Genomic DNA, 25,756 nt, shown 5'->3' with positions numbered 1-25,756 from the left:
ATGAGCGATAGATGATAGAAGAGGTAGAAATCTTGAACCAGTTTGCTGATTTGATTCACTTCACTGTCTTCAGCTCAGTCTGTTACTAGTTCAAGCTGTTAAGTTCAGTTCAGTACAAAACTCAGCCTTTACAAGCGCTGAACTAGGGTTAGTAGCGCAGCAGCCTATTATGTACAACAGGGATATGACATTATGATAGTTTATGTGGCTTTCTCTGTCATTTCATATGTTTTTAATGACGAAGTAGTGTTTTGAATCACAGCACTCTCAGTCAACACTGATGCCACTGCTAAAAGCTACCGATGCGGTCGGTGGATAGTCCGTTCACATTGTAGATCTGTTCGATTAGTTGGTACATGTACTAGCGGGTTGGTGAAAATATTGTTGCTCTGCTCTCCTTGTGAGAACGTCATGTCCTCTGTGATATATCTAACCTTTGAGAATGAGGACTTCATCATGTCTCAGCTCTATTAGCCAATCTATTTTATATTCACAGTGAATCAAATGACTCTCTGTCATGTGAAAGCCTTACCAGTCCCATGTTAGGAGATGTCAGGAGGATCACAGGCTTTTTAGTTGTGACTTGTCACAATCTGTGGCTCACACTGGCTGAGTAAGACACCCCTGAGTGTGCCTGTTACCACTTCTGCCTCTTTTATCCCAGCTGTGCAGGAGATGACATCCACAGGTTTTGAGAGGCAGCTGAAAGATTCGGTGGCTCCCAAAATCTTTCACGCCGCACTGCTCTCTCAGTCCCTCTGCTGCCCACACATGCTGCAGTTTAGCCTCGTCATGACAGCTCTCCTTCACTTTGCTCTTCCAGGGCTTCTCGTGGGTGAGAGCGGGGGCGCCTCAGGCTGTGGTGACCCAGCCGAGGGTCTGCCGAGGGTCAGAACTAGCAGTCCCTCTGCCCACATGAGCAGGAGTATGGTGTTAAAATCATCTCATTAAGTATTCACAAACAAAATGATTTGTATCTGTAAATCTGCATCTGTGACTCTGATCATTTGTAAATGAACACAAACAGTTGTACAAATACATTTGAGGCTGGCGAGACGTCACAACCCGCTTGGAGGCGAGTCGGGCACACTTGGATCAGACACTTGGTCCGAATCTGGAGATGGTCCATCTCGGTCTAGAACATCCCTGTGTGAAGGTCTGATAATAACTGGGAATACATGTAGCTCTGTCAGCACATCAATTCCTTTTGAAAGATCGAGAGACAAAGACATATACCTGTACTCAAACTTGAATAATGTTAGAATCCCTACAACCGTGTTATGGCCAGTTCAGGCCTCCCAGCATGCTGTCACTCATTGAGAGATGATGCACCTTTGATGAAGCAGTCAGTTTAAGTACTTCGACAAGCCTGATGTTATTTACCATATGTTATTTGAGAGAGGCTTTTGGTGTAATGGGGTGGGCTACAGGTTTTATTAGTCTCCCTGAACATTAAGGGGGTGGGCGAGATCCACCAACAGCGAGACCAGGGCCTGCTTGGCTTGTTTACTGACCTGTTCATTGGTTTACCTTCTTAGTTTGGGTTTGATGATACAGACAGTTAACACAGCCTCATGTCAATGTGACAGGGGGTTGGACCAATGCCCATGTCTGGCAGATGAGTAGTTTCCATCCATCTTTATGTTTAGGATTTTTTATGTTTTCTTTATGGGAATATTCATTTCCTTTCAAGAGATTCTGGTTGCATAAAACCTTTTTTATCTGCACTTCCAATTTGCACATAAAAACAGTAAGCAATAGGATATTTTAAAAAGCCTTATTATCACAGAGGAGGATTGACCTTTGCCTGAGGTGGAAAAGTTGGCATATTCAAAAGGTGAGGGAGCCATACAGACTGTTCAGATACACCTGGATGTTACAGTAGCTGCCTCTTCAACAATAGACAGAGCTTTCATGTCTTGCTCACTGTTAGGATGAAAACACACCGGGCCGGTGAAGTGCAGCTCGCCGCAATAATTAATAAGTTGTGTTCATGTGATTCAGGCGATAATAAATTCTTTGTAAAATAGGTCAACAAGTCACGGGAGTCACACTACTGCGTTCACTGATCTTTCTGGCAGCACTCCGTCGCAACTTTTAGTTTGGCTGCACTTCGCCGCAGAAACAAAAGGCAGCTTTCCAGACATTACATGGCAGCTTTCCACAGGCCGCACTTTGTCGCTTTTCCGGTGTGTTTTCTGCGTTACAGGCCTGTTCTCTACCAGAAAGACGCAACAATCTGAAAAAGACAAAGACCTGATTGAAAGGGTTTATTTAATTTCTTATGAATTTTAATTTTAATTTACAAGACCAAACGTTATAGACTTACATTTTTATGAGGTTTGGTCTGACTCGGACCAACACAAAGCTGGTCAGAGATCATAGGTGCATACCCTACACTGCACATATGCACATATTTACAGCAGTGTTGTGATCCAGAGAACTTGCTGAGTGAAGCATTTGTTACTGATCCTTAACTCATTCACGGTTTATATTGAAAGGAATAATTGAGGTCTTGTTAATCCGGCGATAAAATGCACACAAACACCAGGAAGAGGGTCTGGATATGCAACACTTCTTAACGACTGTACGTTCATGCTGCATCAATCTCTTTCTCCTGTGGTCCATTGAATAGATACACAGCTCCGTTGTTGACCTTGCTGTTTAAATAAATGATGACTAGAGCATACAATGATATACAATGGTTTGTTCAGTCTTTTGTGCAAGCTGTTTCCTTCTCAGCGTATTGTGGCTCAGTGAAAACCTTTTGTTTTGTAGAGGCAAAGAGAAGCTTAGCATGCATGCCAAACAAGCCTCTCCGGAATGTCATCACACAACGTGTGATAAGTATCTGCTTTCCAGTGACAAATGAAAAGAGAGGTTTGAGCAGCCTCTGTGGTTTTGTCTTTCCAGTATTTTGAAATCTGGCCAGGATACGCTACCGTCTAAGCGTTGAACAATCCAAACGGTTATTATGAGTATTTGTCTGTATTTCGGAGAGTTTCTGAGGAACCCTTTGTGAACCGTAATGGTTCCTGCTCAATGTTGGATACACGGCGTCCCAAAAAGCCGGGCCCGTAATCCAATTAGGGACACTTGACTGGTGGAGCTAATTAGGGCTGGGGTCATTGTCTTCCATCTATGGATCAAGTCTCATGGACCAGTGAGCTAACAGCCTGAGCACTGGCCCGGACATCTGGACGCAACATGGGATCCACAGTCCCTGTCCATGGGAATGCTAATTACCTCCTTCAATTCGCCCAAGCGTCGATCCAGACCTGAGTCGTCTTTTTATCATCTTTTATGAACAGGGGGCGCTGAACCTCAGACAGTCTCTTTCTGTTGCCTTTTAAAAATCAAAGGCCTGGATTTCCACACAATAAAACGTGAAATGAGCTTGCTTGTTCTCGCTGAAGTGGCTTGGTCCTGGAGCTTTTTGTGGAGCCGTGTTCTGTGCTTGTGCTTTTCAGGGTCAGGGCGTTGTGCGTGAAAAGAGCTCATCAGTGGAGTGGGGCCAACCTTTGTACCTCGCACAAAGGTAATTGGAGCCCGACAGAAAGAGGAGGCATTCAGATTTAGAGAAAGAGTGAGAGGGGATTCTTTTGGACTTATTTCCACTCTGTTCTTGCTTTGCATTGATCAAGTCATGGAAAAAAGCAGCAGCAGATGCTCAGCGTGTTACCAATGCACGCATGCATTAACATGTCGAGGGGCAAAGTTTAGGAGTGGAATAAGAGAATGAGACAAAGGCAGCCCATCTTACTCCTTCTTTTCCCTCCCATCTCTCTCCAGAGTTCCAGCCGGCAACTACAATCCAGCTTTATAGAAGTGTGGTCCAGTCAAGCAGCATAAGAGGATTGGAGTTCAGATACCACTTGATTAGGCCACAGAGAATGGAGCTATGTGCTCAGTCCCAACAGGATTTCCATGGCACTTGACTGGGGACATACAGGCCTTACCCCAACATAGAGAAACATCCCACGATCCACTGCGTTTCTTTTTTCAAACATCCAGGAACATCCAGACAGCTTTAAACCCACTCACATTGTCTGCACAGAGAAGCAGAGTGCATTCCTGCTGCTTAAATGAGTTGTACCCTCGCAATGGGCATGGAGCTTACACTAACCTAATTACTATATGATGGAGCCGAGTTAGGAGACACTCTAATTAATGTCAGCTTAGACACACAATGGTTGTTGTTTTCTCAAGTGGATAGGGACTTGCTCTGAAATACAGATAACATATGCAAACATTATGCACTTACAAATCCACCTCTGTACTGTAGAAGTGTTTTTTGAAGAGAGACGGGTTGTAAACTGGACTGAACTCTGCTGCACCGTAGAGTTTGAATCTAAAAGGCTAAATCATACCTCATGGAGGTAAATGTAGGCTACAGTTTATTTATCACATCCTTTCCATATTACCGCTGTGTGTCATGCGTCTTTCGCAGGTGCCGAATAGACTTTATCAAAGGATACGCTGGTGTTTCCTTGGTCTCATCTCCTCCAGAAGCCTCCTCTCTCCTTGTCTCCTCGAGGTGCATTCAAGGGATTGGAAGATCCTCCATGATGGTGAACAAAGAACAATTTCAGGGTCAAGCGAGGAGAGAGGATGCAAGGAAGCATAAGTAAGCATGTTAAAAAGCCCCCATCGTGTTTGTCCGTAGGAAACGGTAACAGTGACCTTGATTGTCAAAATCAGACAATCTGAAACCAACTATGTCCCCTGACCTTCAGGAAATACTCCAAGAACTGGGAAAGACACTCTTTCTTGCTGAAAGCTAGATGAGAAGAATCTTGGAGATCCCAGTGTTGAGGAAAGAGTTTAGGTCTGTCCATGAGGATGTGCTCATATTCCTAACATGTCATTGTTTATGGAAACAACTTATCCAACGATATCAATTAATCTACCAAAATCAGTATTTCTGCAGTGGTTTAATAATAAAACTGAATCGACTGTCTTTCTGTGGTTGACTAGATTCTCTCTTGTCCCACAGCTGCACTCTTCACATAATGAGTCAAACTCTCACCTCTCTGTAATTACCTTTTCCAGGTGAAACTGCTCCCAGCTGCTGAGAAGATGCATTTTAATAATAACATTCTTTGGCATGCTAATTGAACAGTCTCATTATAGAGCAGATGACTTTGACCCATTTCAACTGCTGGTTGTAACAACTTACTTTACATCACTTTTACTCCATAACATGAATCTGGGGTCATGAACTAAATTGTCAGTGCAGATTTTGCATACAGAGATAATGTTATAAGTTATCTTGTTAGCTCTATAGACAGACCATCAGTTAGCAGCTGTAGCAACTCGTATCAGTGCCTGGGGGTCAGTGTGGTTACAGTTAGCAGCCAGCAGTGACTAATATTGACATTTGAAGGATAATGGAACTTAAATTATTTCGACTGTTGTAGGTGGCAATGTCATCCAACCTACATTTACTACCGTGACACAGAGAAGTGTTCACAACATAACAGCTTGAGAATGTTGAAATCATTTTCCAGGACAACACGATTTTGTTGTGACATTTGACCTTTTCTCTCTTTTTCCATGTGTTTTCCATGACTGGAAAATTGGTCAACTGTTTTCCAGCACATGTGGAAACCCTGCTATAGAATTTTATAGAACTCAGAATTTTTACTTTTGAGTGTGAAGAAAAACCCCCACATCATAATGAGTTTAAGGCTGGAGATGATAAAGAAGCATATTTTTCTGTGGTTTCTCACCAGGTTTATTTACTTTCACTTTTAAATGTAAATGGTTACTGATTTTAGTGGAGTTGTAGTGGTTTTTGCATTATGTATATGACATTAACCGAATCACAAGTCCAAGAGAAAAGGGTGACATTTTGAACTCAACCTGCATCAAAGGGTTAAAATGCTCTGCTGTCTTATTTCCTGAAAGGTGCACAGTGATTTGGATTTCGGAGTCTTCTCTCAGCATGAGCCATTATTTTCCTTTGGACAGTAGAAGATGCCAATGACTGTTAGAGACTTTTTTTTAAAGTTTTTGCCTGTTTTGATCATTGTGCCCGATTGCAACTTTAAGATGTGATGCTCATGCGTTCAAAGAGTGGTTGTGAAGACGCGATATGATTTACTTTTACGCTGCACCCACTGCACTTTTTCAGCATGCCTTACAAAAATCATCAGAAAACTGTTTTCCAACTGCTGGCACTCAGTTTTGGTATGTCCTTGGTGGAGAAAGCATTTGAAAAATAATAATAATTAAGGTTAAAACAAATCTTACACTAATTCATTTAATTTTAATTTTTTATAGTATATTGATCCCTTTAAGGGGGAAATTTCTCTCTGCATTATATAGGGATGGGTGGGCTGCCAATGATAGGCGCCCGGGGTTCAGTGTATTGCTGAGGTACACTTCAACACGTGACACGTCCCAGTCGGGGATCGAACCGTTGACCTTCCGGTTCCCAGACAACCCTCTTAACCCAGTGAGCCACGGTCGTTAGGATAGGGACATTTTGCACATTTTTAAAGTTATCCACAACATTAGTGTAAAAATAAAACAGATACTTCTGGGGTTTTTTGGCTTGTAATTTAGAAGAGATATTGAGATCAGCAAAAACCAAAGCCTGTCAATATTCCCAAAAAAGTGTGGTATCAACGAAAACCTTCTCGTCACTTCCCCCTGTCTTATATCACTGATTCTCCTCCATCTCTTGTCTTGATCCCTCACATGTGAACCGACGAGCTCTTTATTTTTTCAGAAGCACCTCCATTCTCGTCTCTCTATTTTCTCTCATTTTCTCCATCCACTTCTTTATTGTTTTCAATTTTCATCAGTTCTCTTCCATCACTCTCCGTGCTCTTTCTCCTCAGTCCAGTCTGTAAAGCAATAAACTCAATATCAAGAACCAGGTGCTGACTGCCAGTGAATATCAATGGAATCACACTTTTCTCTCTGTCACTTTCACACCTGAGCCCTGTGAATGACTCGTATTCATACTGCTCCACACCCCTCCACACCTCTCTTTGAACCCCGAAAACAGGGAAAGTTTCAGTCGGTGACAGTGGAGGAATGTCCTGCTGGGAATGTGGCCCCTTAGATTACATTTCTTGTCATATCAGGGTTGAGACTTTGAAAAAAAGGTCTGTCTGTTAGCATTAACTAATGCCAGTGGCCTGCTGTTACTCAAGACCTTGTAAAGACGGCAGTATCAGAAATGTGAAATGACAGGGCCCAGTAAAATGACTTAGATGGTGAACAATGGCCTCTTGTGAAAAAAAATAAAGAAACAGAAGTCTGGGCAGGTGGAGACACAGTCAATGACTAGCTGTTGAGCTATGTGATTGGACAAGAGCCATTCAATGAGTGCTGTTATAGAGTACAACAGGCGTTCTAATAACTGTTAATCACAAATCAATGATATGTTACATGTAATATTTTCATTTCAGTACCTGTCACCACTCCAGTAAAATTTGCCTAAAACGCCTATCCAAAGCATACCCAAAGTAAATTGAAAGCTGTTCTTGAAGCATTTGGAGTACATGGTTCTGGTCTCTTTTGAAAGGTAACACTCTGAAGTTTTTTCTCCAACAGTCAGAATCACTATAAGTGCTACTGACATTGAGTAATATAAGTTTGAACACACTGAAGTAGAAGGTTTTTATTTCCGCCTGAATATTTTTTTGCAAACAGATGCCCGCAGATGACTATAGCTGGGACTTATTAGCTGGAAACACAATGGGACCACAGCATGACTCCTTACCTAGTCGAAGTTCAAATTTTATAACAATACCACAGACAATTTATATTTTACACATGTTTTTCTAAGGGTATGTCTAGGCGTTTTCCAAAAAAGCATACATACAATATACCTAGGCTGTGTAAAAATGTGTATTCATAATTCAACCTAAAGCTTATTTTTGTCGATATACAGTAATCTATAAGTTATTTCACCATTATTTACTTTCCTAAACTCTCCCAAATTCCCAAAAACCACACTTTGAATTTGACGCAGGGACCTGACTCGCGGTTACGCAGGTTACTTCCGTGTTGTGGCTTTAAATCTAACCCCTGAAGCTGTATATCGTTATTTTCAAAATTTCATTGGCTATACGAAGGGTCAGCCATCAGAACGATCGGTTGCAATTGGCTCGAGCTTTACACGAAAGAAGAGGGGCAGGCACTTTCCTTCAACGCGGACTCTCATTGGCTATTGTAGACTGGACAGGACATGGAAGCTCCTATTGGGTCAAGTGAGGTGTCAACCTAAAGGTCAGAGTGCAGCCGCCATTTTGAGATCCAGAGACCGTCAATGTTTACACGCGAACTGGAGTTACGTTAAAAAAGACATAGTTAGGCATATCTGCCGGCTAATTTGAAATGATGCAACAGCAGTCCGTTGGTATTTATGGACGTAATAATGTGTTTTGGACTAAATATTTTACTGGATTGGATCGTCTGGACCGTTGCCAATGTAACAAGACCGTTTTTGTTGGAATATTATCGATGGATGGATTACTATGAGGCTTCATTGGTGAGTTGCCTCGATTTTGTAACTGCTTGTTTGTTGGTTGGTGGTCTGACAGAGGCGTTGATTGTACCTGCTGTTGTGATTGTATCTTGAAATGGTTTCCATGAATCGAATCACAAGAATCTTAGCTTTCCAAAGATATGTCGCATCAGTGCCTACCTATAAATAGCAGTTGTGTACATAACACAGATGTGTTAACAGGTTTAACGGTCTGTCTCAGATTGTAATACACTTTGCACCGCAGAGATGCACATATTTTCATAAACAACATATAAGAAGAAAAATGAATGGTGGTCAGAAGAGGACAAAGGGAAATAAAGAAGCCTGGAGACTTCAGTTCAAACCTTCACATGTGCTCATATGACATCAGCTTACCAGGACGAACTGAGCTTCACTCTGCGATTAGAGGCATCAACGCTGTGCGCAATGACTTGAGTTCGTTTTATGGATTATAAGCAACAATAAAGAGGCGATGTAGTCTGAAATAAGATGGCAAACTGCATTACGCCTTTCAACATTGACAAAGGCAGCACAGACCAGATCCACTCCTTCCGTTTTGACCTTTCACAATAAAAGCCTACATTTCAAATTTTTGCAGGTGAATATTTTGCATTTTGGTGTCACTTACTTGTCACGCCCCTGATGAGTTAAGGCCTTCAGTCTCAAAAATATAAACATCAACACCATTGAGAAAACCAAGCTCAATGGAGTCTTGAGGCAGTTTTATGGATCCCGGACAAGGGGAGCTGTACAGCATCAGCAGCTGCTTTGAGCTCTCGGACTCGGGTCGGGTTGGGACAGAAATATGCGTCCTGAGATGCACTCAAACTATTTTATTGCTTAAATGCAAATTAAAAATTTTAGACACCATTATCATACACAAAGTCAAGGGAAAGGCATGATTAGTCGCTTAATGAATATCCTTGATAAACATACAGGGAGGAAAAAGGTGGGAGATAACAGAGAGAACTGGAGTTCTGGGACCAGTCAGAGGCTGAGCTCAAACCCTCTCTTCTGAATGGCCTTGCATTTGTATAGCGCCTTTTTAATCTTCTGACCACTCAAAGCGCTTCAGTAGCCCCTGATAACCATGCAAGGTGCCTACCAGCATGGCACAGCAATCGGGGAGCAATTTGGGTTCAGCGTCTTGCCCAAGGACACTTCAAAATGGACTGGAGGAGCCTGGGATCGAACTCCCGATTTCCAAATGTAAGATGAGCTGCTCGACCTTTGAGCCACAGCGGGCCCTAACTTACTTGCGTGCATCCTAAGGGGGAGAAAACACTTGAAAGATGACACAGCGTTGCTTAGCGGTAGCCTGCAGCTGCTCTCTGACACTGTGGCAACTGCCCGAGACAGAGATGATAGAGAAACAACAGATCTGCAAAATCCTCCTGCTTCCCCAAAGTCATCGATGTCTTTGAACATGTGGCCTTGCCCTGTGAGTTATGTAATCAACGAACGTGTCTTTGACACTCTGTCACTCGTGTCATTCTGTCGGCTGAAAAGGTTTACTTTACATGCTGCAACAACTAGTGGTGATTTAATTTTAATTTTTTTCTCTTCCATAGTCACACCACTTTTGATGACGTTTGGTTTGGCCGAGTTGAAAGATTTTGTGAGCAGTGATCATCTCAAGATCTACTGCACTTAATGCAATCCTCATACTTCCTTTTCCCATGTTCATGAGTGTTGTGAAGTCTATGGGAGCTACCAGCAGCCGCATCTGCAAGAGTCACCATTGCTGTTGGTATTTGTAGATTTGTTTGAATTGATGTTGTCATTCAAATTAAATAATTTAAAATGTGCATGCCTAGCTTTTGTTGGGATCTGACTATATGGCTTCGACATGTGCTGTGGAACAAAGAGAGAGTCAGGCCTTCCCTTTTGCAAGCAAAGGTTTCATCCTGATTGTAGTTTGATGAGCACCAAACCCCCCAACTCTGAAGAAATTCACATTAGGGTGTGAGTTTCCTCCCCCCAAAAACGATGTGTTCCTGAAGTTACCTGAAAGCAGCGCTGCAATCTAATTGGCCGAGAGCCAAGACACCCCAGGACCCCTGTGGTTCAGCCACCGTTCTACAAAACAACCCCCACCTCAATGTTTTTTCCCTTCGACCTCCGTCGAGCTAGGGAGCACACCAACGTTGTTTCCCTTTTTAACCAAAACCTAGGTTTAACAGTTTATATTTGCTGGCCGAATTCACCAAACTGTCTATTTTATCTTCGTTCGTATCCACGAAGCGAACCCTTTCACTCCTGTAGAAGTGAAGAAGCAAGACTTCTTCAGAAAGAGAGAGAGATAACTTCCACTCTCCACTCTCCACCGAGCGCCTCGTTTGCTCCGGTCATAAGGACGCGAAAATCCCTGATCCAGACGACAGCGATTCTCTCCCACCGAGAGAACACTTCCCGCGGCCCGCAGCACGAGCCCACCGAAGCTCAGAAGAACCCCCCAATCACCACGATTGCATCGTACCGTAAGGCGAAATAGATTCTGGGCAGAGTTAGAGAGAGTTTAATTTGTGTTTATTTTATCTTGTTTGTATGCTTGAAGTACTGTTCATTTTTATAACGTGGTATATGCTTTATGATCACCGACACTGGCGATCCCTGAAATTGCTAGTGTTGTGTAGAAGTAGCGTGTATTCCATGCTACTGTGATTCGTCTTCGAGGCAGCCGCAGTGAGGTCGGGGACTGCGTCTCAGGTCAGAGGTCGGAACCGCGTCTGTGACAAAGAGCCCGGTTCTTGCTCCTCTGGCTGGGAGAACAGTTTACCGAACTCCAGCGCGGCGCGGAGGATCTTAATCTTTTGTTTTATTTCATTTTGTTTTGTTCCTTTCCCTTCTCTTTTACTAATCCACACACACACACACATATAGCTTTGAGCTAATGTAGCTACGTGCTAAACGGCTACCGGCACGTATAGATGCCGGGTCTTCTGTTGGCTATCCGCCATTTTGAGTCTCACGCATGAGAGACGTCACCACGTCCCAACTACGTCATACGTCGCTGAGCTGTTCCCTCGCTCCTCCCCCTACGCACACACACATACACACACACACACACACACACACACACACACACACACACACACACACACACACACTCCCCCCCTCTTTTCAATAGTCTGTTGATTTTAGATAGTGTGCTCATGAATGTATAGTTGTTGTTAGTTTAGATATTAGTTGACTAGATCATTAGTATTAGAACGTAATAAACTGTTATATTTTAAAGAGCAGCTGTCTGTGATTACTTTGTGCATGTATTGTAATAATAGCTGTATATGTGGTCTGTGCTCGAACTTAAACCTTCACTTTCACACTGAATGTGTAATAGTACTCAGACTATTGACATTGTGAGTGAACACTAATTATGAGACTTAGTTTATCGTTTGGTTATTGCTCCCTGTTCGCAGGGTGGTGCCCCGTTATTATTAATAATCATTAATAATTGTTACTGACATTAATAATTATATTGATGTCAAGAATTTAGTTTCTTAGATGCTGATAACCCAAACACGCTCCTTTACGTTCCCAACATATTGGTGCCCCGTGTGAGGCTATGTTATTCCCAACACTTTCACTTAAAAAAGTGGAGGAAAATGGTAAGACAATGTAGAAGAGCTACCAGTTGTACTGTGGATTGAGTAATATCCCAAATTATTAAAATAACTAAAAACACTGACAAACTACTTTTTGTTTGCATTATATATTTTATTTTTTATAATCACATTTTAACTGTTTGTTCTATTTTTGTGATTAATATCTTTTTTTCTCGTTATAATGTGGATACAAACTCAAAATAACAAGCCCTATGGACAAGTCAGACATGAAAGTGATATCATGTGCTTCCATAAAAACATGATTAAACCTGTTCAAGGATACATCAAACAGAATATGCTGAGGACTCTGCGAGATTTGGGAGGGGGAGAGGGGTAACTGTGGGGGGCATCAGTGTTAGGGTGTAATCCACACTGACAGTCCCTGCTTGTGTCTGCAGGCCAGGCCGCAATACCAAAAGCACCCCAGCTGCCACACTGACAACTAGGAATGGTAGGAGAGACATCGCACTAATGAGTGGGTGTGTGTGTGTCAATTTGTGTGGTGTGTGGAGGGTCAGGTTGTCTAATTTACATCCTGCATGTTTGATATTTTTCAAAAAAGAACATGTGCCTTATGGATACAAAGAGAGTCATCACCATCATCCTCATTGATATATCATATCATCATCATCATTAAAATCACAATCACCATCATTATCATCCCCATCATCATCATTGATATATCATAATCATCCCCTTTTTTACCATGTTACAATTACATTTATCATATTTTCATCAATAACACCATGAACATTTGTATCATCATTACAATGAGGAACCTCAATCATCACCATCATCATCATCACCATCATTGCCAATATTATCATCACCATCATCATCAAAATCACCATCATCATCATCACCACCATCACCATCATCGTCATCATCATCACCATCATCCTCCTCCTCATCATCATCATCAAAAGCACCATCACCATTATCATCATCATCATCATCATCACCATCATCCTCATCAAAAGCACCATTACCATAGCATCATCACCATCATCCTCATCCTCATCATCCTCATCATCATCATCAAAAGCACCATCACCATTACCATAGCATCACCATCATTATCACCATCACCCTCATCATCCTCATCATCATCAAAAGCACCATCACCATTACCATAGCATCACCATAACATCCCCATAACATCATCACCATAACCATAACATCATCATCATCACCAGCATCCTCATCATCACCATCACCATCATGCTCATCATCACCATCATCCTCATCATCATCAAAAGCACCATCACTATTACCATAGCATCACCATAACATCCCCATAACATCATCACCATAACCATAACATCATCATCATCACCAGCATCCTCATCATCCTCATCACCATCATCCTCATCATCATCATCAAAAGCACCATCACCATTACCATAGCATCACCATCATTATCACCATCACCCTCATCATCAAAAGCACCATCACCATAGCATCACCATAACATCCCCATAACATCATGACCATAACCATAACATCATCATCATCATCATCACCAGCATCCTCATCATCACCATCACCATCATCCTCATCATCACCATCATCCTCATAATCCTCATCATCACCATCATTATCATAACCATTACATTATCATCATCACCATTATTACAATTGTCAAAAAAGAGAGTTGAGATCCCAGGGAAGCTGCCTTTAATGAAGGAATACATGTTCGGTATGTGAATCAGGCTAAGGGGACAAAGCGTATACTTATAGTTAAAGGATGAAATCTAATAATCATTTTAAAGCAAGTGTGTATAACATAAGAATTATGAAGTGATTTAACAAATGTAAAACTGATAATAATAATGTATGTGTATCTGAGTAAAGTGAAGTCTGTGTGTGTGTAGAAAGAGCTGATGTAAGCAGGGTGGGGGCCTTAAAGGCTGAGATCATAACAGATGTTGGGGTGTTGTCCGAGCACATACACGGGTGTAACTTGACGCACGCTCGAACATTGAGGAAGTGAGAGCATCCACAGAAGGAAGTTAGGTGATTTCCAGAACACACACACACAGAAAGTTGGGTGTTGTTCGCAGCACACACACATAATCAATGATGTCATGTTAATCACATGCCGAGTGAGGGAGTGTTGGGGAGGAGGGGGGAGAGAGAGCTCAAAGTGTTATAAAAAGAGAGACTTGCAAATAGCAAGACGGGATTCGACGCGGGAGCCACCCAAGTGCTCCACGGAGGAAACACTGGACCTCGCTCGACAGCCGCATCGGAGGACTTCGTCTCTGTTCACGGAAAGAAGACAGCCGTTCCTGGACAAAGATTGAAAGACGGAGATTTTCCTCTCCCCCCTGTTTGACTTTAACAACCGGACAACAGATGGACGCAGCCACCCCAAAGACTTTGTACTGAGCCTGAGAGATCGCTGAAAGGATTTCGTTGGCCGCGCAGGAGGAGCCGAAGGTTCGGCCGGACCTTCGCTCCTAAAAACCCCAAAAGGACTTTTTACCGCCTCGGCATCGAAAATGAATGAGTATAACCGAAGAAGAAATTGTAACCTGATCGAATCAAGTATAGTATTATTTTATGTGAGATGTAGCTGTGCCCCTGCTAATATATCCTGCAATAAATATCTAATCTGCATTTAAAGTAAATTTCTCAAGAGAATTAATTTGCTGAAGTAGTAAAAGTTCCTCGTGGCAGTAAAAGGTTAAATCCATTGTATGATTAACAACAAGAGTTCTTAATGGTTAGCCTAGTGACCGGTCCACTTAAAACAGTCCCTTACGGTTTTAGTTGTAATCCTAGCCGTTAAAACCTAACCTGGCAATTTACTAAGAGCCCGGATCCAGAAGAGGAAAGCTGCCATAACTGACGCGAGTAGAAGTAGAAGCACGGCCAGGGTGGCCCCTCGGCCGAGTGCACGTTACCAGTGGAAGCAGGGCAGACGTCAGGAGTAACGGTAGTTAGCAGAGCCAGGCGAGTTTCTTCAACAGAACACCAGCTCGCCAATCTTTTAATAGAGAGCTGAGTCAGTAGGTAGCCCCGTATCGGGCCAGTGAAAACCCCCGGATCTAACACAATCATCACCTCCATCACTTTTATAATTGCCATTACCATGAGCATCATTTTCATCACTACCATGTGGTGATGTACACACGCGTACAGCTGTTTGAACTAGCCTACAAGTTGAGAAAAACTTATACAAGCATGCCTCAGTATGGACTAATAAAGTTTGTTTTCCAGTTATAGTATACATATACACAGAGTGTATACACACTTACACTTAAACCCCACAGTACAGGAGTATCAGTATCAGCTAGAGCTTGTCTCTGTATATGATCTAATGTTTTATGATGCTGCCATCCATTAAAGTGACCCAGGCTGCCATCAATCTTTGCACTTTATCAACAAGCAGTCTGAGATTCTTAAAGTGACGCTCAATTAATTTCTAGCAGGACTATACAGCTTCCTACCTCCCCACTCACAAAATGTCCTGTGTGCACAATTTATGAGGGACCTCCATAAAAGGGGAAGGTATTGTATATCTTTCACGCTACACAACACATAGATGCACATATTTCCCTGAGCCCAGGATGTGTGTGTCGCCTGTCAACATAAATATGCAAATCGACTCATGAGAATGTCGTAAAGTAACGTGGCCCTGTGTGGAGCAGGCAAAATTGATTTAACGGGGAAGGAAGAGTTTCAGACGTTAGAGTTTAGGCATCGAGCACCCCTTGTCCCGTCTCTGTCATGGAAAACCAGCACGCAACTGGAATTGCACACACATAAACATAAAAACACATTTTCATAAGTTGTTGGGGGAGTTATTACATACAGCAAACATGCAAATATGTGCAATTGTGCACAAATACATTAATAACTACATGTTTCAGAACCACACATGCACATAAATAGAAAACCTTCCAGTGGAATATATTTTTCATCGCATTGCATTTAGCAATAAAGACATATTTGGCTGCAAGGTCATCGGTGTGAATGTTCCGTGTTGGGGATGAATGAGTGAATGACCTGTAGAGTAAAAGCACATGTAGTGTAAAGCGCTTTGAACGGTCAGAAGACTAGAGATGTGCGATACAAATAGAAGTACATTTACCGTAATCGTCTCTTGCCTTACAAAGAAAGGAAAAATAACAAAACTCTTGCAGCACGTGGGGATTCAACCTTTCTGTCAGAGGACAAGGTAGGAGGAAAAAGAGAAACATTTTGTTACAATTATTTGGGCTTTTTGCCACAGGTTTTCAACACAGTAAGTGTTTACACGAAATGTTCACGGCATGCAATGTGCAAATGACGTGACTTGAATGCCGTGAATACGATAAAAATCGAGTAATTTGCAAATATGTTCACGTGACGCAGTGTTGTGAAAGCCTTTCTGTGTTGAGAGTCTCCTCCCGTCGTCACTGACGTCTGATATTGCTAAATCACAAATGGAGGTTATACACAGGAAAAACGGGAGAGTAATTTTTCCGGAGTTACTATTATTTTCCACTGAAGGAGTCATATTTAATCATTTTGGAGTGTAATTACTTCCAGTAGCCAGTAGAGTGTGAGTAAATATTCAGAATAAAATCTATTGGAGTAAAACAGCGTGACCACGCCCACAACGGTTCCTTAAGTTTCGTTTCTGCCGCCATGACACCTCTTGCTACGCTGGAATGAGCTGACGTTTTATGGTACGGAAGAGCTGAAGTGAGAAACAGAAGACGGCATTTGAAATAGCATGTCAGGTAAGGTCATTCTTTTTGGTTAACTTCATGTGTGTAAGGTACATTTTGTAGCAACATACAACGTTAGGTTAGCTGAAGCTAACCTCACGTTACTTCACGATTTGCATTGTCAGATATGAGCCGTAGCTTCTGATTGTTCGCGTTACTAGATGCTAACGTTAGCTTCTAACTTTTTCACATAGTCACAGTCAAACGTTAGCTTCTAACATATTAACATCAATTCGCAAAATATTTGGTGGTTTATGGACATATTAACGTCGACGCACCTGGATTAAAGTCTCAATAAAGTAGTATTAGCTATCATCAGTAGCCAGCGGACTTCACTGAGCAGGTGCACGTGTGTTTTATTCTGTGTAGAGTACTGATAGAGGGACCGTCTTTTGCTGCAGTTAGTTGGTGCAACAGGTACATTTTACTGTGAAAATGGCTATGTAGACGGACCGTTACAATTTGCAGTTTGTTGGCGCTAACATGTGAATTTTACTCTGAAAAGGGCTGTTAACGACTGTTTTAAGCGGCTGTTTCTAGCTGCGTTTGTTGGCGCTAACAAGTGTATTTTACTCTGAAACGAGCTCTGTAGATGGACTGTGTTTCGCTGCAGTTCGTCAGCACCCTGGTCGATGCAACATGTGTGTTGTACTTTGAAAAAAATGCACTTCACTCTGTTGACTGCTAAAACTAGCTGGGCTTGACATTGGGCCACCCGCGAAGTGCGGGTAGAATTCGGCAGCATAAGCTGATTGGTCTGTTGCACTGTGGCATGCTAGAGACGGCCAAGTCGGAGACAACCAGGTGAAGGAGACATTGTTCAAGATGAGACAACTCGTTACATTTCTGTTACTGTGATGCTGGAGTGACGCGAATTGGCGATGGCGCGATTCAAGCGAATGAACAGGTCTCTTTAGTACAGTGTAATAAAGACATGCTTAAAATGTCCCTCGTTTTTATAATGAAATAGTTTACCCCTGTGGAGACATTAGTCCATGCATCATGTCTTTCTAATGTTAGCTTACTATGGTATTACTAATGTTGGCAGTTACACTGGTTCTGTACATTTAATTGGAGTTGTAACTGTTAAAAATACTGAATTGTTGGCTGTTTCTGATAATGAAACTAATTCAATTTTTTTCTCATGAAGGATGCAGGCTGTAAGAGTGAAGTACAGAGATCGTCAGAAGTACATTTGTTATGAGGGGCAACTAACCTTCAAATCATTTGTGGATTGTGGTGAGTGAAAAATATTGCACACACTAACCTGTGGAACAATATACTTGGGATGTCAGTCTATGTTTTGCATAACTGAAAGTCTTTTCCCTGGAATAGCAAAGGTCTGCATGGAATACTAAGTCAGTTTTGGGATTACAATGTTCAAGTAAAGATGGCCTTCTGATTTCTGTCTGTTATGTTTTTCTGCAAATACACAACCGATTCATCACTAAGCTTGTCCCTTGGTATTTTGTCTTCAGTTGCCAAGAAATTTGACCTTCCAACCTTGGACTTAAAAGTCTATGATGAATCAAAGACCGAAGTTGATGAGGAGGTGTTTGAGTTTCTACCAAAGAAACAAGACATTGGTGTGCTGGAGATTTGTCTACCCCAAGACCCAAATCTTGAGGGTTAGTTACTTATTAGCTTGTAACTTCATATTTATCTGTACGGCTTGGTCAATCTAACATGTTTTGAATATGCAAGAATATGCAATTGAATATATCTGAGTTGTTTTTTTTTTTTAAACTTATTTAGATATTTTGAAATCATCTCTGCTCACCCTTTCCACCATTTCTGGAACTGTTGTGGGCATGATACAATGTGAAATATTTGCATTCCTCTAGTAATAATGGATGTGTGCACTTATATTGTGTTATAGTCACAATGTTAATCACGTTAGTTAAATGTTAATGTTTTCTAGATTCTTTGAGCTCCCCTTCATGCTGCTCCTTTGCAAGCTTCAGTGGAGACAATGAGAGGGACTCGGATGACACCACTATATTGCAGCATAGTCCTGCTACAAGACAAAGAGATGAGGGAAGTCATCTAGCTCAGGTAAGCTCTGCAGTTTCCCTTGCATCCTTTCTGAAGGTTTAAAAAAATGCCAAGGTTGAATGGTAAATGGCTGAATAACTGAAGTTGTAAAATGATGGCCATTCTGTTTTATAATACTTGATGTGTCATTATTGTTTTACACGTTTCATTGTGTTAGTTTTTGTTCTTCCCACTTAGATGATTGAAGACATCCTGAAGAACAAACCTGGAGGAGAAAGGATCATGAATGAGTATGCCCGAACAAAAAGCCTAACAGATGCCAGAAGACGTGATATGGTCAAGATATTGGTCGCACATATGACAAGTGAACATGGGTATGTTGTCATGTTATTATTACATACCTGCACTCCTAATACACATTTTTGTCTTGAATTGACACAGTACAACACCCCTCTTTTAGCAGGTGGAATTTACACATCAATACTTTTGATTGGAGCACATATAGTAAAGTCTGTGTGTTTGTGTGTAGGACAAGTCCTTCAAAGCGCGTTAAAGAGGACTACGCAAGGGGCATCACTACCTTGTACCCATACCTGGCCGATCCTAGGAGCAAGTTTGGCTATGTAAGTACATTAAAACGTCTAACCTATTTACTTTTCACTTGCTTGGAATGTAAATATTTCAACTGCTGTTTTACAGATGGGTAGTGTTTTTATTTCAAATAAAGATCTGTAAACATTACTGCATGGCAACAAGGGCTGTCACTTTTTGAACATTCGTTCGAATGTAATTAACATTCAAACTCTAATGACCCATTTGAATTAAAAATTTACAGTCTATATCCACAGCTGACTGTTTAACATAGTTTACTTTGTCACCCAACAGAGGGCGCTCTAACGTATTGCGTGTCATATAATATTTGTTCGAGTGTAATTTTTGGAAAAGGTGACAGCCCTAATGGCCACCATCTCTGCCTTCCCCCGTAAGTTCAACTCTGGCGGTGTTAAAGCCCAGTTTACTTTCGCACCGCAAGGGTTAGACCATTAACAAGACACAACACTAACCGTGTAATACAATAACATCTGTTTTTCAAAATAACTCATTAAAAATAAAGGCCTCATCACAATACTAGGAAATATGATAGTTTTAGGGGAAAGATGAAACTATTTCAACTTGTTCAATCAAACTGAATAACCCTTTTTACTTTAGGAGCATTATTACAATGCAGAAGATGGGAGTGGGTATCTGGCATGGAGACTGAAATTTGTTCAGAAGGTAGCATCAGAGGGAAAAAAGAAGACCTGCAGTGAGTCACAAACACTAACAGGTATGTGTGAAGTCTAATTCATATTACATGATGAGGGAATAATCATGTAATATATATGTCCTATTTTTCTTCTGGAGACGTAAGTGCCTGCATGGCCATCCTTGCAGAGTTTTCCAAGCCTTGTTTCTTATATCTTAGGACACAATATCGTATACTAACCCAGTAATTGATAAAAGTTCCACCACTATTACAGGTGGTCCAAAAGCAGAAAGAGAGGCATTCAGAGTGGAAAACGGGCTAACCACAGAAAGCCTGTGCTGCGAGGCCATTGCGCTTATGAAGCATACAGCTGATGAAGCAACTGTGAAGGAGAAGATGAAGCAGACCTTTACCTATCGCCAAGACATGGTTCATGACCCAGTGAAGTCCTCTGAACTATTCTCAGCGTTTCCAAGATTCCTGGACATAGCAGGACTGGTATGTGAACATTCTACTGCCACTGTCATGACAATATTATTTCTGTTCTACAATAGCCTGGGTAGGGCTGTAAGATCTGTCATGACCATGGTGCTACACCATAATGTTTACTGTTCTGACCAATTCTATCTTGTCTGCAGATTGACCAAGACTTTGGTCTGATGTTTGGTGATGCTGCTGCTACAAAGTTCCTGGAGAGGTGGCCTACTATCTACAAACAGAAAGTCCTCGAACAAAGCCGTGGCCTCACACAGACAGCCGATCTTCAAGACCTGGTTCAAAATGCTGAATGCACAACAGACGTGGAAAATGGTATGCTAAAAGTAAAGGATCATAGTTATGGAAGAGAGAATTGTTTTTGAATGAAAAATGGATTGACTGTTAGCTTGTAGTAAATGCTTGTTTATGAATTTTTACTTCCAGGATGGGACAGTGACATGTCATCCATTTTGGTTCTTGTCCACCTTCTACCACCATCACCACATGGCCGCAAGAGACCAGGAAAACTCTCAGCCAGACAAGCCAGTGACCGTCTTGTGAAATTCATTAAGGTGAGGTTAGAGTTCAATTAAACTGGAAAATCTTCACTGTTCTGTCCCCTTTTCTAAACCTTTCAATCCCCTTTTTAAGATTATGGTCAAATAATGGTAAGATCATGTATATCTGTATTTGAAAGACATTTCCTTAAACTGACTAATTTTTATAGCTGACTAATTAATTATCTTTTCTGTCACAGACTGGGACGAGCATCCAGGGGCATCTGGACGGCATCGTGGAAAGCCTTCAACCATACCTGCTAGCTGTGGGGACCCAGAAGAGTCTGATTCACAAATACTTCATTGTGATTGACAAGCATGCAATACCTTGTAAGTCACCAAACACACTTGCCTGTTTTGATGAGCTTTTCAAAGCTCATTTTGTCTTTGGTACTTCGTACAACCAGGATCTGGTAAATGTGTACAACTTCTTGCAAACCACGATCTTTGAAATCGATGTTGATACCACTAAGGTGAATCCAAGGGTTGCAGAGTTGAGGGCTCGGATGCTGCATTGAGTTGATACGAAGATGTTTTGTTTTATGAGCATTTTAATGCATATAAAGTTGTGTGCACAAAAGACGGACCTCATGTAGTTGATGTGAAAGAGATTTTCTGTTACAAAGCATTTGATGTACAAATGTCATACAGGTGTGATGACGCAAGTTTGTTTATTGTGCCATACTGTTTCCTATGATGTCATAGTGAAAAGGCCAAAATGTTATTTTTCCTTTTTCAGAGGTCCAAAATGTACTCTGTAAAATATGTATGGATACATTGCACATTTGTTATAAAAATAATAAATTGTGCTTTGGTAAATACTGATATCTGATTTATTTAACTTGTTGGGTTTAATGATAACCTTCTCACAGGTTTTAATCATAATTTAGTTCTATATGGAGTGTAATTTAGTTCTATATGGAGTGTAATTTAGTTCTATATGGAGTGTAATTTAGTTCTATATGGAGTGTAATTTAGTTCTATATGGAGTAATTTAGTTCTATATGGAGTGGAATTTAGTTCTATATGGAGTGGAATTTAGTTCTATATCGAGTGGAATTTAGTTCTATATCGAGTGGAATTTAACTCTATATCGAGTGGAATATAACTCTATATCGAGTGGAATATAACTCTAAATTGAGTAAAATGGCAGTAGAGTTGTTTTCATTTTATGCTACATAGAGTAAATTATCATCACGTAGAGTTAAATACAAACACTGAATAGAGTAAAAAATACTCTGAATTATTAACTCTGAGGCAAGAGTAGATTTTACTCTATATAGACTGGGACCAAATGTTATATTTTATTGAGTAAAATTTTTTTCAATTTGAGTAAAATTTACTCTGACAAATTTACTGTGTAGTAGCCGTCTGTGGTCACCCAGAGCTCTGCAATAGTCGAACAAAAAAAATATGTGTATAAACCAAACTGTCTATGGTATGAAAAAAAAAATGTTGCCCCGCATTATGCCAAGATAACAGTATCTGAACCCTCTGAACCCCAAGCAGTTCTCGGGCGTTTTTGGCTCACGTCTCTCTGTGGCCTTGATTTTCACTGCAAAATATTAGTCCTGCACCTCTATAACCTCTATAGAAACAGCACAAGCATGGCTACAAGCAGAGATGATTCCAACATGTCTTTTGTGCTGTATTACACAATTACAATGCCATAAATCCTAAACATATAAAAGCAAGTTGAATTTCTTTAAATAATTCATTTTACAAACAAACAATGGAATCTATATTTACAAGTTGTTTCCAAGGAAGAAAATGGAGGCTCCAAGTGTTATATATATATATTAGTGCTGGGCAAGTTAACGCGTTATTATCGCGTTAACGCATTCATTAATTGACGCCGACAATTATTTTATAGCGCGTTAACGCATTTTTTTATTTTGAAAGTCCGTGGAGGAAGTCTTCAGCAGACTACGTTGATGCAGCTTGTGGATACAAACTGCAGCCAATTAGAATACAGGGCGTTACAACGTGCACCAGCTGTTGCTCTCTGGAGACTACTGGACATAGCTGCAGTCAACTCAGCAGACACTTACATGTTAGTGCAACTATATGCTGAAATTCACGGTAAACTCATTCAAACGGCGCAGATCGGGAGCGAGCGAAGGAGAAAGTAAGCGGAAAGATTAACGTGAGACAACATCCGGTTTCTTCAGACGAACATCCGGTTTTCAGAATAAGATCAAGTTAAAGGGAAAATATACATATGATATAAGAATGATATAATATAAGAAATATGATCGCTACTGTGTAAAGAGAATACTGCTGTTAAAAAGCACCTGATGTGTTTAAAGTGTTTGCAAACCAAATGTTATTGCACTTTTGTTCATATAGCAGTACTTTTAAAATAAAAGTGCACAATACACTACTTTTGAATTCATTATTGAACTTTGCCATAACAATGCGATTAATCGCGATTAATCGCAAAAAATCCATGCGATTAATCACAATTAAATATTTTAATCGTTTCCCAGCACTAATATACAGTCTATTGAGCTATTCACATGTTTACAACCTTTACTTACAGCCTCTCCTGTTCTCTCTGCTCTGTGTTCAGCAGCCTGCAGTTTAGTCAAGGTTTCACAGAATTATTTTCACATAACTGTCGGTTTCAGCAGGGTCAATCATGGCTCCACAGTTGCACTGAAAAGCTGAATTGAATGTACTGAATTGAATGTATTTAATAGGATCTGGTTAGAGTTAATATTCGTTTCGGGTGCTTTTTCTGATTGAAGCGTCCGTCGTACTTGATGTGTTCAAGGACCTTTGGAAAGATTAAAGTCTGGCAATAATGTTGGTTTTCCCAGCTTCTGGCTGTGATAAATGGTTTAGTTTTGATGATTATTTCAAGAAAACATGCTTTTCCATCCTGCCAGCGGGTTTTGATGGAGCACCTACAACTTTAGCATAGTTTAGCACCGATCAGTCCGAACTCCATTCAGAAAACGATCAATTTAAAAGTTTACTTGTCGTCTTGTGGTCAGACCTGACAAAGCAGGAATTTAGACTTTTTACAAATCGGCATCATCACGTAGATACGTTGACGTATTACAATTAAATCATGTGTTTATTTTGGGTTCATACAGCGAAATAAACTAGCAAAACATGTACAATTCAAAACAAGCACCTTCAGATGATGTTATAAATTTGTTTTGCAACGTATCCGGACTTCCACAACATGTACAAAGCAGCAATAGTTGTTATTTGGCCATTGATGAAACATTGTTGATATCTTCATGTCTGTCACGGGGCATGATGAGGACTCAAACGCAGACAGTCAGGTGTAGTGAAAAAATAAGGTTTTTAATCAACCAAAAACAAAACAGGGAATCCAGGGACAAGACAAAAGAAGAGGGGGAAAATCCGGCAGGAAAAGGCAGAAAAGGCAGAACAGGCAGACTGGAAAACCGGGAACAGGACGAGCAAAACGGGCGGGTTGGACGGAAAACAAACAATGATCTGGCAGTGAGTGAGTGAAAGACAGGGGTTTAAATAGTGACTAGGCAGAGTGAACAGGTGAGAGTAATGAGCTGATGAGGTGAGTGTGACTGGCAGGTGCACTGAATGAACTGATTAGGTGAGTGAGGAGCTACAGACAGAAATAGACACAGAACACACAGGGCAAAGCCTGATCGTGACAATGTCGGACACTTTGAGTTTTATAATAATGTAGTCAGTAAACTTGCTGAGCCTAAACCCTGTTCTCGTTTGTTAGTTTTTTGTTTTATTCCACATTAAAGGTGAGACATCATGTTGCATTAGCTAACATAAGTTCCTGTTTACGATGTTACCATGGCTGTACGCACTGAATTGCTTTTAAACCTGAAGAACAACAATCTAAATTGGATGATTGTGAGGCAAAATCTGGATTCCTAATATTTTTATATGGATTCGTAGACCTTTATCAATGTTCATTGGAGAAGAAGGGTTGATATTTAATGTGCAAAATAATACCCTTTTTCCACCTATGAAACCTGCTGACAAATCATGTCAGTATGTAAGTAAGTATTCTGGTGTGTCACGTTCAATGTCACAAATGTGCCGGTGAGGGCTAGTAAACAGTGAAAATGATTCAGTGGCTACTTTTCATTAATATCTTTTACTTATTCAGTCTCTCTTTCAACTCTCAAAGCAGAGATGTCGATCGTTGGAGCAGCTTTGGGCAGTTTTATTTTGTTTCTGTCGGGTTGAGTGAAGTGTGTTTCCACGATCAGCGAGGTAAAATGACTGCTGTCTGAACGGAGAGTGGTAGACTTAAGGGGGGATTTAATTGTATGTTCTTTCAATTAATAAATTAGAATAATTTTCCAAATCCATGTTGATTTTATTTATGATATATTCACTTCAACGGGCGTCACATTGCATCACTCTGGTAAAGGACTTTAACGGAACACTGTGCCACATGATTTAGATGTGCTCCAGAAGGAACAGACCTGAAGGCCTGCGTGGTGGAACGTTGGGAGTGAGGGTATTTTATTTCTAATCTAAGTTTCCTGGAAGAGCTCTTTCCTGCTTTATCCACTGTAGAGTTGTGTTTGCTTTGGCCTGTAGTCTCTTGTTTACCAGGCTGCTGCGCTCTGCTTATATATAATAATCCCACATTGTGCTGGGATTATTTTATTTATTGCCATTGG

This window comes from Anarhichas minor, unplaced genomic scaffold (assembly GCF_050575085.1).
Source record: "Anarhichas minor isolate MPS153535 unplaced genomic scaffold, ASM5057508v1 ptg000008l, whole genome shotgun sequence".
Classification (NCBI taxonomy): Eukaryota; Metazoa; Chordata; class Actinopteri; order Perciformes; family Anarhichadidae; genus Anarhichas; species Anarhichas minor.
The sequence above is the reverse complement of the archived record's forward strand: the minus strand, read 5'-3'. Positions refer to the sequence as shown.